The sequence below is a fragment of the Eucyclogobius newberryi genome, unplaced genomic scaffold (assembly GCF_026437365.1).
Source record: "Eucyclogobius newberryi isolate DKJ021-1_F unplaced genomic scaffold, fEucNew1.0.hap1 SCAF_6, whole genome shotgun sequence".
In the NCBI taxonomy this organism is placed as follows: domain Eukaryota; kingdom Metazoa; phylum Chordata; class Actinopteri; order Gobiiformes; family Gobiidae; genus Eucyclogobius; species Eucyclogobius newberryi.
The window spans coordinates 19,629,166-19,646,715 of NW_027316278.1; the positions used below are offsets into that span (position 1 = coordinate 19,629,166).

The window sequence follows — 17,550 nt, forward strand, 5'->3', positions numbered from 1 at the left end:
TTGTGACATTTCTTTCCCACGTTTGGCGAGCGCCATTGTCCGCGGCGAGGAGTCTGCCTTAGCGTTTGGCCTGGGGAGGCGGTGTGGCGTGAGAGGGAGGCCCAGGGACCATTGGACCCACAGCAGGTTCCTGGGAAACGGGCGTAACCAGGCGGGGCCGATGCGAGCAGGGACAGCATGGGGTCATTTTCCGGCTTGCTGCCCATGTAAAGGGCTTTGGAGCACGGTATTGGCCCCTAGAGGAGAGCTGGTGTGGAAGACCGTACAAAGGCCTTTGTGTGGACATTAGAGAAAGGCTAGACAAGAATTTAAATTAAAATGATCTAGATATATTCAAATGTAATTTTAAACAAAAGCTGTTTAAAAGTCATAATACATGTTTATTTTGTAGGTCTTAGTAAATGGCTGTTAAAATGTGAGTATATTGCATTTACTTTAGCTTTACTGTATATTTATTTATGCCCATCCACAGCTGATCAATATTAAATCATGCATCTATTTTTCTCCTCGATAAGGCATGGACCTATATTTTAGTTCTTGTACTGCTTGCATGTCATTTGAAGCTAACACACTGAGCTTTTGAATAATAAATAAACATCAGCAAAATGAATAAATAAAACATATCTTCATACCATTATCACCTTTTTCTTAGTCGACATGCCTGAAAAAATATAACCCACATTCGGGCTCATAATGAGGTCATCCTTTTTTAATGTTGTGCCAGCTCTATCTTGACAGGTTGGAGGTGCAGTGTGGACAGTAATTTGTGTCTCTCGTCTTTGTTGATCATGAGAAATGCTGATATGTAATGCACACACGATGTTCCTAACAGAGTCACTCTTGTGGAGGATAGTTGAGGATCTCAAGCACAGACTACCTTAGGCGAGATAGTGCTCGGGCTGCAAGATTAAACGCAATCGAATCGCAATTTGAATGGGTGCAATTTTTTAAAGTGGCCACAATCAACTAATTATCCTGTCTTATTCTGCACAACTTTTAGTAGTTTGACCAAAAGACTGAAAATAGGCCTATGAATTGACAATTTGCATTTAAATGTGAACTTTGAACACAATACTATTATTAACACATAAATAACAAATATAATCGCAATCGCAATTCTGGTCAGAAAAATTGCAATTACATATTTTTTTCAAATGGCAGCCATTTTTATGTATATTATTATATATTTTTAGAATTCATAAATTGTTGTTTTATTGTTTATTTCACATGTTGCTCTCAATACAATTCAAGCCACAAGAAAAACTCACCTTATTATTTATAAAGCTATTTTGAAAACGATGATGTTACCTTTGTTTATTTGTATTTAAGACATTGAACTTTGTGCCAGTTTGTGTTTCATGTAGATAGACATACAAGTAGAACCATAAAGCAGGTCAACAGATCTTCAATATGACAAAGCAAATTCTACCATGAAATACATGTCTCCAGCTCAACTAGAGATTATGTTATTATTACTAAGTTAATTAACAACATTAATATTAACAGCCTATGCTGTGATCAAGCCTTGACAAAGTGTACAGTGACAAGCATTTAGGTTAATCTTCCAGTTTTTTTTTTTTTTAAATGTGTTCACAATGTGATCTGATTCTGATTCTTTTCTCCCCGGAAAACAACAATTGCATTATGAGTACTTCATTTTGTTTCTCAGTTAGGCTATTGCAGGTTATGTCATTGATAACATAAAAATACAATACAATTGTGGAAGAGTTAATAGTGTGCAGTTTTGTGAATGAAGCAACAGAACAGTGGGAAAATCATATCAGGAGCGATGAGGTATTTTTGGTTTGTTTGTCTCGAGTGGACCACACTGACTGCTACGGAGTGCTGTGTATACAAGTCGGCTGAAAATGTCTATTCATCACTTTGTAAGTTTACTTGGGCAGAAAACATTACCAGTAGCATATCAGCCTCAAGAACCGGTCTGATAGAATCTCTCCACTCTTCCAAATCATAGACAAATCATTGCAATCCACCAGCTGATTGCAGTTATTTTCTTGGCTCTTCCTTTAGTTGAATTGTTTCCTGGCCCTTACAAATGGAGTGTGTCAGGTGCAGAACGATGCACTGGGAATGGTTAATTGAGTGCTTAACAATACAATAAAACATGGAAGCAAAGGGTCATGACTTTTTCAAGAACTCCAAAACTTCGTTCCAATGCCATCACACTGAACTTTTGCATTTGAAAAATAACTCCTGTACGCTTCCTTGTCGTGCAGTATTTTTGTACATACCTTCTTGTCAAATCGCTTTGATGAGTGGGAGGGTTGCCATTTTATTTTCAAATGTATTTATTCATGGATCTGACATTTTAAACAACCTCTGCTTGCCTGCCATGTTACAAAGCAAGCTAATTTTCTCCCCACGCCATAGATGTTGTGCAGGATTACTTGCTATAAAGGCGGTTCGATCTTGTAGTCTCTCTCTCTTTGGCCTGTGCATTCACAAAAGGCTGAACTTGAACTTAGCATGCAGGCATTAGATTTATATGCATGCCCCTTCTTTTGATGACAGGGTAAATATTCTGACCAAGCGCCAAGGTGCCCCCATCATTACTCTTGTGCCGTGTGTTTGCCCACCAGTTAAATTCTTAGGGGGATTGTTTGGCGAGATGAATGGGGCCAAAGTGCTGAAGGACGCACCGTGAGTTCAGCAAACAAAAGCTGCCCTGATTGGCTCGGCAACAGCTCACTGCGACGAACGAAGTTAGCAACGAGGAGGTGAGGAGCGGGAGCAGAGAGCCGTTAGGGTTTTGCCTGTCAATTAAAGGCACAGGGAATGGCTGCAAGGTGCTCAGCTTGCCATCTCAACGGCCCTGTTGGATGAGTAGAGATAGCTGAGGTGCCGCTCACCTGAAATAGGAAAAACCCTGTCAATATTCATCTATTTAATAACCCTGAATGTGCTGCTCGCAGGGCCTTTTGAAGACTGTGGGGTCCCTTTGATGTACTCTCATTGTCAGACTCTCTATCTGAAATCTTCGAAGATGGAATTGGTGACATTTTCTCTTTTTTTCATTCATCCAATCCAACCTCAAAGGTTTCCAGCAGTATTTCTTTCGTCCAGGAGGCTTTGTTGTATGGATAGGAAGGGGGCATTCAACTTGGCGGCAGTTTCCAACTAGGATTTCTATCAATGGGTAATGGAACACCAGGAGATTTAAGCAAGGATCTGACAAAATATAGATTTTATGTAACTTGCTTAGCACAAGATTGACTTTTCTGAGAAATTCAGTTTCCTCCTCACGGTACAAAGATGGTTTGAAGAGGTCATTCAAACATGAGCATTTATGATGTTGTTTGTAAATTCAAATGTGCAGAATTACCTTCATTTTGACTATTAATTACTCCAGTTGAATGATTTAAGTCTTGGTTACTCTCTTTGTTTGAAAGGGCATGCTGTTACACTCGTTAGTCTGTAGCTTACATTCAGCACAATTTATATTTACGCTGCATTTGACATGTCACAAATGCGATGGCAGTAAATTACTTTGTGTCATGAAGTGTATGTAATTATCACAGTAAATGACAAAAAAGTCTTTTTCGCTTTCATAAAAGTACAACTAAGGTAAATTATTTCTCAATGTTCTCATGAAACAAACTCTTTAATAATAACAGCTTTCATACTATCCCTCCTTACATGGTTGAGGAGGTGCGTGTTTTTGTTAAGGATTTTTTGGCCCTATAGACTTTGTTACACAGGTCAGTTGTATTCAAACTCACGTCACTGCAGGTTGTACATGTGCTATCCACTCGACCGAGTGGCATAAGGTGATTATGGTAAAAGTGTGACTTCAGGCCTAGACCACTTTACAAAAGTGTGACAAACCCAGTGCGGTTCTGACTGCTTCTCTGGACCAGTTTGTTTCCACAGGGCCAAGGCTGTCCCTCCTCTGTGGAAGAGCTGTGCAGACTTGGTATGACTGCGGCTCTTCATCCTTAAATATAACAGCAGTAAATATAAAAATGTCTAATACACTTTTAACCTTTGCATGGGAACTTAAACAGACATTTCAGCTTCAGCCTAAACCCTGACACCCTCCCTAACTTGACCTTTTACTTTACAAGTCCATACAGCGTGTGTACTAAGGTTATTTATTTGAGACCCAAATGAACAATTGGTTGCTTCTTCAAGTGCAAAGCCAAGTACAGTCTGCTGTGTGTGTATTGCAGAGCAAGCAGTGAGAAATGGCTTGCTTTAATATCTAACATCGTCCCCCATTTTGCCTTCTCATATCTAATGGCTAAAACAAGTCTTCCTGTCTTTTTGTGGCTTTGTATGTTACACAGCATCACCCATCATTCCCTCACATTTTCAGTGGGTGCACTTTTGCTCTGGAGCACCTATACACTGAAAGATAAGAGGAAATAAAGGCTCGTCAGCACAATTTGAAGCGCTGCTTTGAAGGTGAATGTGAAATATTTTCAGTGCACCTCTCTGCTGAAATAAGGGCCCTCTCGTTAAAAGTACTTTACCTGTGCTCCCTCTTCGAATCGCTACACTCATTACACAGATTTTAGGTTACATTCTAATCACAATTACTTCAAGCATTATTAATGGGCACAATGGTTGAAGGAGGAGGGGAATATTTCCAACTAGTTTGCCAATAAAGATTACAACATATACTTTTCAAATCCACATAGCAGATGTATCAAATTAAAATATATCACTAATCTTCATCATTCATAATGGTAAATAATCATATGAGACATCAGTAAGAAGTGCTGATGTTCTCTTAAACATTGTAATTATTTGACAGCATAGTTACTATTAATGAACATCTGTAAATACAAATATGATAGATTATAGCAAAGATGCTCATTACAATCTATGATATATATAAGTTAAATATAATAAATGTGAGTTTAACATTGAAATGCTTACTGTGGTGTAACCTAAAATATTGTATCTGTGAATTTGAAATAGTTGTCATAAAATATAATAACAAGGTTCAAAGCTCCTAATGTTGGTAAAATCTACATGCTAGGTTACAATAGAGTAGTTCTGAGACCTGACCTCAAGCATAAATACAAAACTTAGAACAGTGCACTCGCCACTTTTTGCAAAGAACACTTTGATCCGTTAATGTCTAAGTCTCAGATTCATGTTTGTTATTTGTGTGCATACAACAAGCAACCTATAGCTCCCAAAACATATTGTTGATGCATTGACCTTGTTGAAGGGGCATCTTTCTGTAAGGCATGACATTATTTGTCCTGGTAACTGCTTATCAATGCAGAAGTTTTACAAAGATCATTAAGACAGAAAAGAACAGCAAAATTGCTTTGTGCCTCAGAGGTCTTAGTGCTTAAATCCCACATTAGGTCTATCTAAGCAACTGTTTGCTCTTCAAGTCTTTTTGGAAAAAGCTCTTTAAAACTCTGAGGCATCCTCTGAGAGGCTCTAACCCACTGACAGCCTCTGGCTAAAAGCTCATTTTAAGGGCTCATCATTAATGAGAAAAGAAGTAAAGATGGTGGCTTCATTTGTGTTACACATTTGTTTGGAGTATACATGAGCATTGTGAGAGCTGGAGGTGTGGGCCTCTCCCGGTGACTGCCTAGGGCAAGAGCGCTCAGCGTAATCCCATGTACGGTGTCTTGGAGCTGCTACACATGTGGAGGAGCGTTTTAGCCCCTGCAGTGTGCCGTAGGGCATGAGGCTCGCCCTCCTGTACTGCTCACACACCAGTGTTTCTAACAGGCTGTCCTCATAACGCTAACTGCTTCCTACCTGTGCACTGCTCTGTTTACTGCTGGCTTAAAGAAGGAGAAATCCACTTTCAATCATTAATATGAATATGCACTTTTTATGTATTTGCAAAGTCTGGATTGGAAGACAGCTGTTTTACTTTTCTCAAAAATGACTGTTTACACCAACTTAAACATATGATGTAGTGCCATACGGAGACATACATTACTCAGAATCAAGCATCATAGTACAATGTTAACTCATATTTTTGTACCAGACTAAGTTTCACAATGGATTGTTTAAATGCATGGCATACGTTCCTCCACTGTGGTCTGATCAATATTAAAGTGTATCATTATGTGTGCAGCTGGTGCCCAGTACTCTAATAGAATAGTGGAAATGTCATTGGGTCTTTAGCTGTTTGCTGTGCGATGTGCCATGGCCCATTCCCTTCAGTCTGTATCCTTCTTGCTCTCAGCTCTTTATTATTAGCGCAGCCTGACCTCCCACTGCGTGTATCGAGGGTTCTGATGAGGTTGTTGAAGGGAAAGGCCTGAGGAGTGACAGGTGGTCTCCATGATAACTATCCCTCCTCCTCCTGTGTGTCTCACAATTCTCCTGTCTGATGTCTACCTCAAAGCACAAACGTAGATCAATAGGTGTAATAATCGATAGGTTAGGAAGGAAAATTAAGGAAAGGTCAGTGTGATCGATTCTCATATTATTGCACTGCGACCCCAGTGCTGCTGCTCACTGGCCATTAACTATAAAAACACGGCATGAGGCCTGCCCCCTCCATGCTTCTAGTAACATCGACTAATCCTAATTATTACTTTGGCTTTGAATGAAGGATCACTAAATTACATTATAATCATTTTCCAGTGATGTTTCTATGTTGCGATGGATGCCTGGCCATGACACCTCCTGACCCCCCTCTCCATGAGACGCTTCCTCGTTAGGAGTGATGTGCTGCCCCCCGTTGTATACAGCTGCTGCTGTACAGTTGTCATTACTGAGGGACTCTGTTTTTGATGGCCAGACCAAGCCTCTCCAGCAGCCGCGAGTTGTAGCTGTGTGGGCTCTGCAGCTGCAATTCACTCATGAATACATTTGAGTTTTGATGGTCTTTAATACTGCAGTAACTTCAATTGTTCCAAACAACTGTACTCAATAATAGTTAAATCATCAAGTTTTTATTTTAACATGATGTTACATCATTGTATAATTATTACAAGAAAGGGAAAAAGGGTCTCAATTGATAGTTATCATAGAAATATAGTCTGAATCACCATTCTACTTGTTTGACAAAATGTCTGTCCAAAGCTCTGGCTAAACCCATTTGTCCGGCGTCGCCCTGAAAGCTCGTTTGCATAAATGTGTGGAGGTAATGATAGTGTGAAATTATGACTGCCTCAGCAGAGTTCCCCTACACTCTCCCTTGCGGCAGGTCCATGCCTCTGCCGTCCGCAGAAACCATCTCCCCTGCCCTCTCCTCGTGCTTTGCCTCCTAGTCTCATTCAAAGGGAATGTGTAACTGAATTTGAAATGGAGTGCCCTTCTTTCAAGGACCACAGCTAATGAGACGTTTTGCCTTGAATTCCTGGCCGGCCGGTAGTGGGGAGAAGACGCTGATGGGTTAGCCCCGCAGATGATAGCCTCTGTGTTGGCCAGGTGGGCTGTCCGAATAGGAGCTTCTTATAAGCCCTTAGAGTGGGCACCCTGTCCCGGGTCACCTGGGGCTACTATTGTGAACCGCCTAAAGTAGTACAGCCGTGTGAAGTGTATATGTGCAGAGAGCAGGCTGCACACCAGCCATTGGCCCCTTTTTGCATACATGAATTAGTTTCTATGGAGGAAAAGAAGCCCATATGGGTTGGAGAGAAATAGGAGGTGACAATTGCATTAAGATGGAGGAGAGACTTGAGTGGTCCAAGTGAGAAGCATAGCTTATGCAGGAAAGGAGAGAAGAGTCAAAGAGATGGCCCAAAGAAGCAGGTATACTTGACAGTTAGTGGTCTGGGATCATCCGAAAGACGCTGCATGGGTGCCATGATGAAAGGAATGGAGGGCTTTGCATCCTACGGGTTCTGCCTTTAATCAGAGGCCCCGAGGAGAGGAGCTCACAGCCGACGGGCCCCTGGCCGCTGCTAGCCACTGTCATGCTAATGAAAGAGGCACAGGGTGTGAATGGAGAGGCTAGCTTGTTACCAGTGTGCTAATTAATGCATGCAGTAGGGTGTGCAAGGGTTTTATGCATTTTAATGAGTGTATATCAGATTGACAAGGATTGTAAGATGGAGTGAGTGGTAGATGTGTTTGCAGGTCTAAAGTGCTGTAAATTACTAGTGACAGAAATTCACTGAAAGTGATGTCTTCTAATATAGGGGGACGTAGCATAGACTTGCATTCATAGAAGCTTTATCAGAATTGCAGTTGTTTTTCAAAAGATTTGCAATACCTCTGACAGTGAAAGGAGTGAGACAAAAAATGTTTACATTAAATTATTATTATTATTAATTCAAATGACTTGAAGCATAAATGTGTCTTGAATTTGGGCCTATGTCTTCTGTCGCTGCAGCCTTCATTATTTAGAGGCCAAACTGTGTCTGATGATTGACTTTCTCACGACTGTCCCACAATGTGTCATGTCCCAGACTAGTACAAAATGATGTACCCCTGTGTGACTGCAGACAGGCTGAGTGTCTGTTCCCACACGCTGATAGATGAGGGACGGGTGGACGGCACTGGAGCCGTGGACGCACCATATGTCCTTGCATTGTGGGAGCTGTTTGTGTTGGGGAGAAGATGGCATTGTTGCACGTGTCACTAGGAGCAGACTCAAAGGGCGTGTGCGGCGTTAAAGACCAGGACGTCCCAGTCTGTGACCTTCTCATTTGTCTCCGACCTCTCCCACAGACCCCCGCACCAGAGCAGCATATCCTAGGACAAGATTAGGGAGTCCACTGCAATCATATAGATTTACTAGGGACCTGTGAGCTGGATTAGATTTAAAGAAAATTATTATATTGTCTTGCTGCATTTTTATTATTCTCAACACTTTTTTTTTTTTTTATTAAACAAGATTAAATGTGTCAAGGTCATGTAAGACAAACTGCAGAATCAGTATAAAAAGCTAAAATAATTTCCTTATGTCACTGTAATTCTTTTTGATTACATATGACTTCCTCTACTGTAATTGTGTCCATTTTTTAACCGCCACTGCCTACCACATATCATATAAAATTTTATTAGAACAACCATGCACATTCATCTGTCTGTGACGCAGTCGTGAAATATTGCTTGTACGGCTGTGTAAAGTATTTGTTGCCGTACAATAAAGTAGCCCTAAATTACAGCTTGCATGTTTTTCGCCCGGGTCCGAGTGAGCGTCCTGTAGGTCACTGTCTCGCTTCACCAGTGCCACATATACAGCAAAGGTCTCTATATTTTGTTCCAACACAACTGCCTTTCATATCATCCCCACCCCCCAACCTTGTCCACCCTGTAAAGTGCCATTATAAAAATGTCAAGGGGTCCCTCTCTCGTCCTGCCTGTCAAAATCATGTGCCATTATGCAAATAGCGGCGCAAACTCACACACAAGGATTTACATGGACTATATGGAGCTATAGGCAACTCTGAGAATCCAGATGATTGCAGAATTAATCTCATGCCTACATGGCACATATGTACAATTATGACAACGAGTATTTTAGTGCAGTATCGCATCACAGAACAGTATATTGTCTATCATGATTACACTGCAATCACAGATGTTTATTAAAGGTGCACTATGTAACTTTTTCTGGTGGGGGTTCCGCCACTTGTTTGTCTTCAAGGACAGTATGCCATTAAACCTAAATCTAACTAGCATTTATTCTATTACAGGTGTTTTCATTGCTATAAAATAATTACTGTGAACAGAGTCACCTCTCCACAGATCTGATATGTAACCTGCCCTGATGGTGTTTAAGTTTAATGACATACTGTGGAACATTCCAGGCAAAGAAATAACATATCCTTGGAGAAAAGTAGGTGGTGGACTCTCCACCATACATACTTCGTGCACCTATTAAATACATCATATAAATATTGTAACATTATTCTTTGTCCATGTAATCTAATCTTTCTTAATATTTTTTATTCTGAAGTGGATTTTTAATTAGAATTCTATTTAGACAAAATGAACAGGCCCATATTGGAATAATAAATATATTTTCATTTGACATCTTCAGTGAACTGAATTTTGCCCATTGATACATTATATTGAAGAAAATCTCCACAGATGTCTGTCTCCATGTCAGCACCTCTTTAAAACTGAATCGGCTCTCACTGACTATTAGGAAGGATGTGAAAATGTCTATCTTTTTACATTTCTTAACTCTCTTTTTTCTATGAATTGCAGAGCCTGAAGTGTTTTTTGTCGCCTTGTAGGGAAGTGGTGCGTGAGAAAAACTGCAAAGTGGGACATAAGCAGAAATATGTCTCTTTTTTGTTGAAAAGCTTAACCTGAAGAAGAGGTCAAGTTCAAACCTATAACATTCCATTTGGAAAGTGGCTCATTGCAACTATAATTTGGCACGCCATTTTAAGGAACACAGAACTGAGAGGTTTGTTTCTAGGTTACCTGTACAGAACTTACCAGACAGACTGTTTTGACATCTTTGGTTAGAAATTAATAGTTTGTAAAAAGAAAACCAGTGTCTAAAGTAGATACTAGTTTAATTTGGTATCGAAACCATGTAAGTAATATGACCACATTTCGTTATATTATAGAATGTTGGTAATTATTGAGGCGCTAAAGGAAAAAAAAATATGCATAGAACATTTTCCTTATTATAAAAAGCAAGTTTGAGTGAGATTCTTGCTGACATTTCTTTCTATTTGCTCTGTATGCGATGATCTGGACACACATGTAAAGCAAATCGTGAAATGTGTCTTGTCCGTGTCATACGAAGAAATGCAAATAGAAAAATGTGCCTTGATATTGTTGATGGACTGGTCAAGGTCATAGCGGCGGTCAGCACTATTAAACCAGGTCCAATCATTGCTTTGAACTCTTTCTAAACAAAGCGAAAAATGCTTGGCAGACACGTTTTTTTGATTCACAAAGCGAGCAGAAAGCAGCGGAGGAAATACTTGCATGTGCAGAGAAAACCTCAATGCCCGCTGATGCTATTTTAATTAAATAGTTGCTAGGTTACATATGCAGAGGTGGGTGGCGTGGCACAGACTCCAGGGTGAACCAATTGTGTGTGTGTGTGTGTGAGAGTGTGTGTGTGTGAGGGGACATATCCCCGAACAATGAAAGCACATCCTTGTTTTTTTTTTTCCTCTTTCATACCCCAAACCAAATCTATAATAAGGATTTCAAATGTGGGACATATTGACATGGAATGCATTGAGAATGATTTTACGCCTCCTAAAATCCTCTGCCTATATTTGTCAGTGGTTTTCATTTTTGGCAGCTACATCACAGAGAGACCGGGGGAAGTCCTCTTTCATCTGTGTGGCTTATAACGATGGCCAGTGCCACATTGCACCCTGGGACGCCAGAGAGCAAAGAAAGCCAAAGAACAGTCTGCTTTAGTGTCACTTTTTTTTTGTGTCACCATATTTCAAAAGACCATGACAATTGTGGCGCGTTATCGTTCATTTATATATATATTTTTTGGTATTGTTTGGTCATTTAAATGTTGTCTTCTTTTTTGATTTGGCAATAATAATTTTCATAAATTTCCCCATCTGATAGTACGACTATTTTCCATTCACAGTGTCATTTTGGATTGTAGAAGGTGTGCATTAAAATTAAATATCCACAGTACTTTACACAGCTGTTCATATTTTAATAAAAGAACAATGTTGTATTATTCCGGCTACAGACAGTCATAGGATTGTCTCTTTATTTTCATGAACTCCATTTAGATTTGGGCTCAAGGGTTCCATGAGCGAGTTCATACATTAATCAGATTTATTTCTTCTTCTTTTTTTTTTACTGTTTTCCTTTATTCAACAGAAACAGGAACTGGAAACCGTGGCGGTGCATTTGGGAATTAATTGCAGTGTGTTCTTGTCTGTGTATTGGGCAGTCGGGTGTATATTTGTTGGACCTTTGGACTCGATCATCAACATTCATTCTACATCTTAGAGACAAGTGCTGATGGAGCTTATAGACGTTGACTAATGCGGCGAATTATTCTTTGAAAATGCAGAGGTTTGACTCTATTTTTTCCCCCCAAACACAACGTCTACTACACCAACTTTCTTTACCTTCCTCCTTGCCATGAGATAATGCCATACTTTCCTGTTTTACATTGTAGAAAATGAATGATGCTCGCTGCTCTGGCTTAATATGCATTCCCCACCGTCACATAATAGTCTTTTGTAGCAAGAATAAAAGAAAGGCCTTCAAAAGAAAGACAGCATTTCTAAATTATTCCTGTCCTAATACGCTAAAAGTGATGTATAATTCTCACTCTTTCATTAGAAACAAAATTGATAATGATGAAAGCGCTGTGCATTTTGGTATTGCTGCTCTTTCTTCACACATTTTGCAGTGAAATATGGCCAAGGAGACAAAAAGAAATGTACAGTGTTTCCGCTTCCGTGTGTTCGGGGGAGACGACGTTGAAAAATGTCACACACACAAATAATTTAGAAAACGTCTTGCGCTAAAACATCCGCTCTTGATGAGTACAAGGCATAAGTATGGATGGCACGTTGTGGTCACATACCTGCACTGGCCCTCAGCCCTGGCTCGTATCCCGGGGGACTGCGCCGCTGACCCTCCTCGCTGGTCACCCCGCGTGCCGACGGGTCGAAGGCCAACGGTCAAAGGTCGCGCCCGGTCGCAAGATCAAACAAGCAATGAGGTCTCTGGACAAGTTCATGATTTCGTTACGATGAAGGGAAGCTGACAAATGCACCGCTGTTGAAAATGAGGTAATTGTGAGGGGAATTTTGCAGCAACGTGTCCGTCTGTTAATGCGGTTACTACGGATTATTTTAGTCTGCGATTAGATGACTAGTAAAGCGATTATTTTTACTGTACATGATTGTGATTTTTGAACACATTTTTAACCAAATTAATGTCGAAACGCTTCTATGTGTGATATTGATTAAAATCTGAGATAGTTTATTGATATTTCTATGTAATAATGCCACTGGGTTCTTTTCTACAAGGTCTTTTTGTACGAGTCTTTGTTGTCCAAATAACGATGAGCAAATAGGACTACGATTATACGTTATAATCGACTAGTCACAGTTGGTCGATTCATTGTTGCAGCTCTATTATTTATGTATAAAACAATCTAATCTCCTTTCTATTTTTGGTAAATTGTCTTACCAAACACAATGTTGGTCCTGAATGGCTTCAGCAGTTTGGATCTTTAAGTGTTTTCTGCCCAAAGCACAAAGACTGGCCAAGTTCACAATATCATCGGCCTTTTGTGTGTTTACTTTTAGCTTTATTTTTTATGTTGTCCTGTCAAAATGGCACGGTGCAAAAGTTAAATTAAAGTATTATTTACTTGTCGTGAAAAGTAAATTCCTATCTCATGTCAATTTCAGCTTTTTCAAACATTTAGTTATTAAGCGCTCTTTTCCATCGCTACAAACACATTTCTTATTTATTAAAGATATTGTTGTCATATTTAAACTCACAATACCCCCTAATTGAACCAAATGTCTTCCTGCATCTCGAATAATGTCGACAATTTGCAGCGTTCCTTTCAATCAGCCTTACATTTCCTGTGAGCGGCGGTGATATGCCTGGTGTTAATTAGGAACATAGGGTGTGTTTAAATCAATGTATATGAGAACTGTGGGGCTGAAGTGCTGTGCGAATACTATGTGCATCATCAGCCTAATATAACATAATGTCCTAAATGAAGTCTTCCAGACCTGAGGCACGCCAAACAATAAGATCCCTCCACGACATGATATCAACCATGTTTGTCTGAGAAGCACAAAGGAAGCAGTTACACTATAGAACTACGTTTGTTACAGCTTTAATTCTATCTTTTGCAAAAGAAAGCAGAACCAAACAAAGAAAATGTGAGCTTTTCTCACAGTTCATAACTCTACGTTTGTTATTACATTAATTATTTTATGCTTTTTTATTTTTGCTATGACATTTATGGAAATAATAAATATGAAATTCTTTTTGTATACTTTTTTCAAAAACAGATGAACAAACACACAGAGGAAAATGATCAGCTTAAAGTATCTTAAACGATTCACGGGTTTCAGCTTCCTGCCTGCCTAAAAGTGAAACATTTTTCACTATTCAAAATATGTATATTTAGAATTGAATAGTTAATTGCTATGGCAATGGTGGTAATTTTCCGTCATGTGATGTGTTGCAGAAAGAACATATGCCCCTGCACTTTGACTTAGACTGTCTTATTCAGACTGTCACAATAGTATTATTGTGCCAGAGGTTTTGTCCCTGCAGCTGCTTATTTTTTCCCTTTGTTATTTTGTGTATTTGTGAAATGTATTTCTGTGTTAATAGCCTTCGCGTTCAAGTTACTCTGTACCCATACATGGATTTGTTTTGCAGTGAAATCAGATATGCCACACACAAAAACAAAAAAGTCACATCAAACACGTGAAGTGTTATTATGTCCTCGTGTCTGCAGTTACACAGTCCAGGCTTTACGTATATTTTATTTTTTTATCATGTTTTTAATGTTTTATTGTCATAGGCTACGGCCCCCTTTCTCCCAGCGCAGAGCTCTGTGAACATAGAAGCAAAAAGTGTCAGCAGTTCAAAGATGAAAAATTGATGAAGACAATGGTGCGTTTCTCAAAATTGTTCTAATAATCTGTCAGTCAAACTGCGTCTGTGAATGACACTAATGTCATGAGATGCAGCATTCCAAATGAAAAGATCTCAGTGATGCCTCTGCCTTGTGCCTTGGCTCAATCTGGGCCAGTCCTGCCCTTCTTATTATCACCATCATCAGACCCACATGAAAGGCGTAGAAACAAGTGGTGCACCATTGCCAAGGAAAAACACAAAAAAAAAAAAAACCTTGATCTTTGAGGAGAGCATTTGCATTCACCACCCAGTTCAGCTGCTATGGGTGTATGAAGTGTTAGGCAGGAGCGCTCTGATTGGATGGCACAGAAAAAGCATGGCATCCTGCTAAAGCGAGCAACAAGCAGCAGCCCCTCCCCCTTCAGCCTGCTGTCCTGCCCCATCAGCAGCACTAGAGGGCAGTCTGTTCTGTTGTTGGGAGGCAAGTGTTGACATGAATGTAATAAGGGAGAACAACAAGTTACAGTCAGTTAATTTGAATAGAAACCCTAAAATTATGTGAGAATCTTGGGATACTTATTTGTGACATTGTTCAAGAATACATTGAACAGTTCCAAGGCAGATTTTTGTAAAGGCTTTGAACAAAGACACATGAAAATATAACTTTTAAGAGAAGAGAAATGACAGAGCTCTTCTGTTGGTCCTTTCTTGCTACAAAATAAAATGTGTTCTTTCAGTGAGTGTAAGCAGTGTCTACGGTCTGCACGTTGAAATGGTTGTGAGCTGGATTGAGAATCGATTTATTATTTTTGGCTCATTACTAAAGCTACAAGTTTTCATTATGTATAAAATGCGTAGTTTCACCACGAACACAGATAAGAGTATTTGTGGTTAATGCTTTTCCCCCTTCATGGTATACCGAACACCTTGAGAGATTTCAGTGTCATTTAAAAATACATTTACGATACATTGTGGACTAATAATGGATATGTAATTATAGAAATGCTGATAATTGTTGCTTTATGATTGAGGCTGTGACAGTTTTGGTTCATTTGAATGTGAATATTCGTGTATCAGGACACACAACAGAGAGCAGCTAATTAAAGCGGCCAACAAACATGAAGCCTGAAACCCCAGAGGAACAATGTTCATCTGCACAAAAATTAATGTAAAAATGGTGATTACCGCGGGCACTCAGCCATTTCATATTTCTGCTTTTACTACCTGGGCCTCAATCAACACTGACCACATTTCAATATTAGGCACTGCTCGGTCAAAGGAGTGTAATTATTACTTTATTTTATGTACAATTTTGGTAGGAGTGTATTGTTTTGAAGTAAACGATGCAAAATATCCTTTTCGTCATACAGAACCTAATCACATATTACTTTCATGATCCATACAAATTATTGTTAAGAGTCAGTGGTCTTTTAAATTAATCTGTACTATTTTGGGGCAGGAATCAAAAATAAGATTTCACCCACCAAAAGAGTGAAGGGATAATATTGTATATTAATAATGTAATGCGTTTGCAGGCTTTTCAAAGCCTGAAATCATTATTCATTCACTCCATACTCACAGTTTATACCATGTGACTGAAGCGAGGCGGTCAGTATACATCATCAACCCCTTCACATCACACACACAACTTTCATGCTGAAGTGTTTTGATTGAGGACACAACGACAGAATTTGGGAACCGATCCTCTGACCTTGGTTGGCTAGTTGACGAGCGCGCTAACCACTGCGCCACCGTTGCCCTCTGTCTTCTAGAGCTGTGTTGGACAAGGTCTTGGTCAACTAAATGTATGCTCTGTACGTTGATGAATTGACTGAAAGGGATGTGGAGGGGCACGGTAAAGAACTCTGGAATTGTTTAGGGCCTCACCCAAACACGCAGTCTCATTTCTGCAGTTGTGCATTAAATCCTCCCAATGTGGATAATGACAAGTAAAAATGTGGTCAACTAATACACCATCGACTGACTCATTGTCTACAGGATTATTGCCCTTAGATATTATTTACCTCTTCATCCTTGAAATTGACAAATGAATTATGCACAAACGAAAGCAAACTTATTTTGAAATTAACAGTATGTTTCTTTTTTTAGGTCAATCTGCCGAGTACAAGGTCATGTGACTGGAGACACGCACTGTGCTGGATGGAGGACGGTCTTTCTGCTCTACAAGGTCTTCCACGTCTTGAGGCTGCGAGCAGGGGGAGGGTGCGGGGTCCGTGGACTGGTCTAGGGCAAGTGAATAGGGCCCTCACGTAATAATAGGAGCTCTCTATAGGTTTGTTTTGGAAGCTGTCTTATTGATCCGTCCATCTTAGAAGTGAATGCGCTGGCCGAGTTCCCCCGCTCACGCCAACAATGACACTCAAGGCCCGTATTAACCGGCCTAGTTGTTGTGCATTAACTGGAGAGTTGGTTGTTACTTCATCCTTTCTGTCGCTCCAATAGCTATTAACTGTCCAAATTGAGGCCAGTTGGATGAGCGCAGCCATTATGTTATACTCCGATACCAAACGCATCACCACAAGCGATCCAGTATAGGTTAGAAGACACATTTTTCTTCTGTTTTTTTAATCACGTATAAACACTGCTAGCCCTGAACATGTGTAATAATACTGACTAACCATGTGCAATACCGTCATATTCATGTGCAATTACTGTCATACTTACACGCAATTAATGTCATTCATGTGCATACAACTGATGTAAATAAGAGTGTTTACTTTACTATTATTTGTAGTAGTATTTGTCTTATGGCAGCTATTTTTATTTTTATTATTTTATCTTTATTTTTATTTTCTGCCCTCCATTCCCTATTAAGATATGAGAGGACCTGTAACAGCAATATTTCCCCATGTGTGGACATTAAAGGCTATCTTATCTTATCTTAAATGCATTTAGCTGCAAAAAAAATGTTTTCTTATTAGATGTTGATTTCTTTTCTGTTGTGTTCTGTTCGTTCTGTCTTAAAAGGGTGGCTGCAGTGAGGTAGTTCGTCTCTCCCCTCCCACTCCTCATTTGACGCTACAGAAATGAGGGAACAAGTATATCGTGATCTGAGGG

General features: G+C 39.7%; 2 long non-coding RNA genes across 2 annotated transcripts in view; one reads left to right on the forward strand and one right to left on the reverse strand.

Moving 5' to 3' along the window:
• The window catches only part of LOC140347109 (uncharacterized), a 35,784-nt gene extending 19,102 nt beyond the window's left edge, over positions 1–16,682 (forward strand). The window contains exon 4 of the long non-coding RNA XR_011924354.1: positions 16,582–16,682. This is a non-coding gene — a long non-coding RNA (uncharacterized lncRNA). The remainder of the gene's footprint in view (positions 1–16,581) is intronic.
• Positions 1–17,550, reverse strand: part of LOC140347147 (uncharacterized) — a 413,233-nt gene that overhangs the window by 342,485 nt on the left and 53,198 nt on the right. The window lies entirely within an intron of this gene.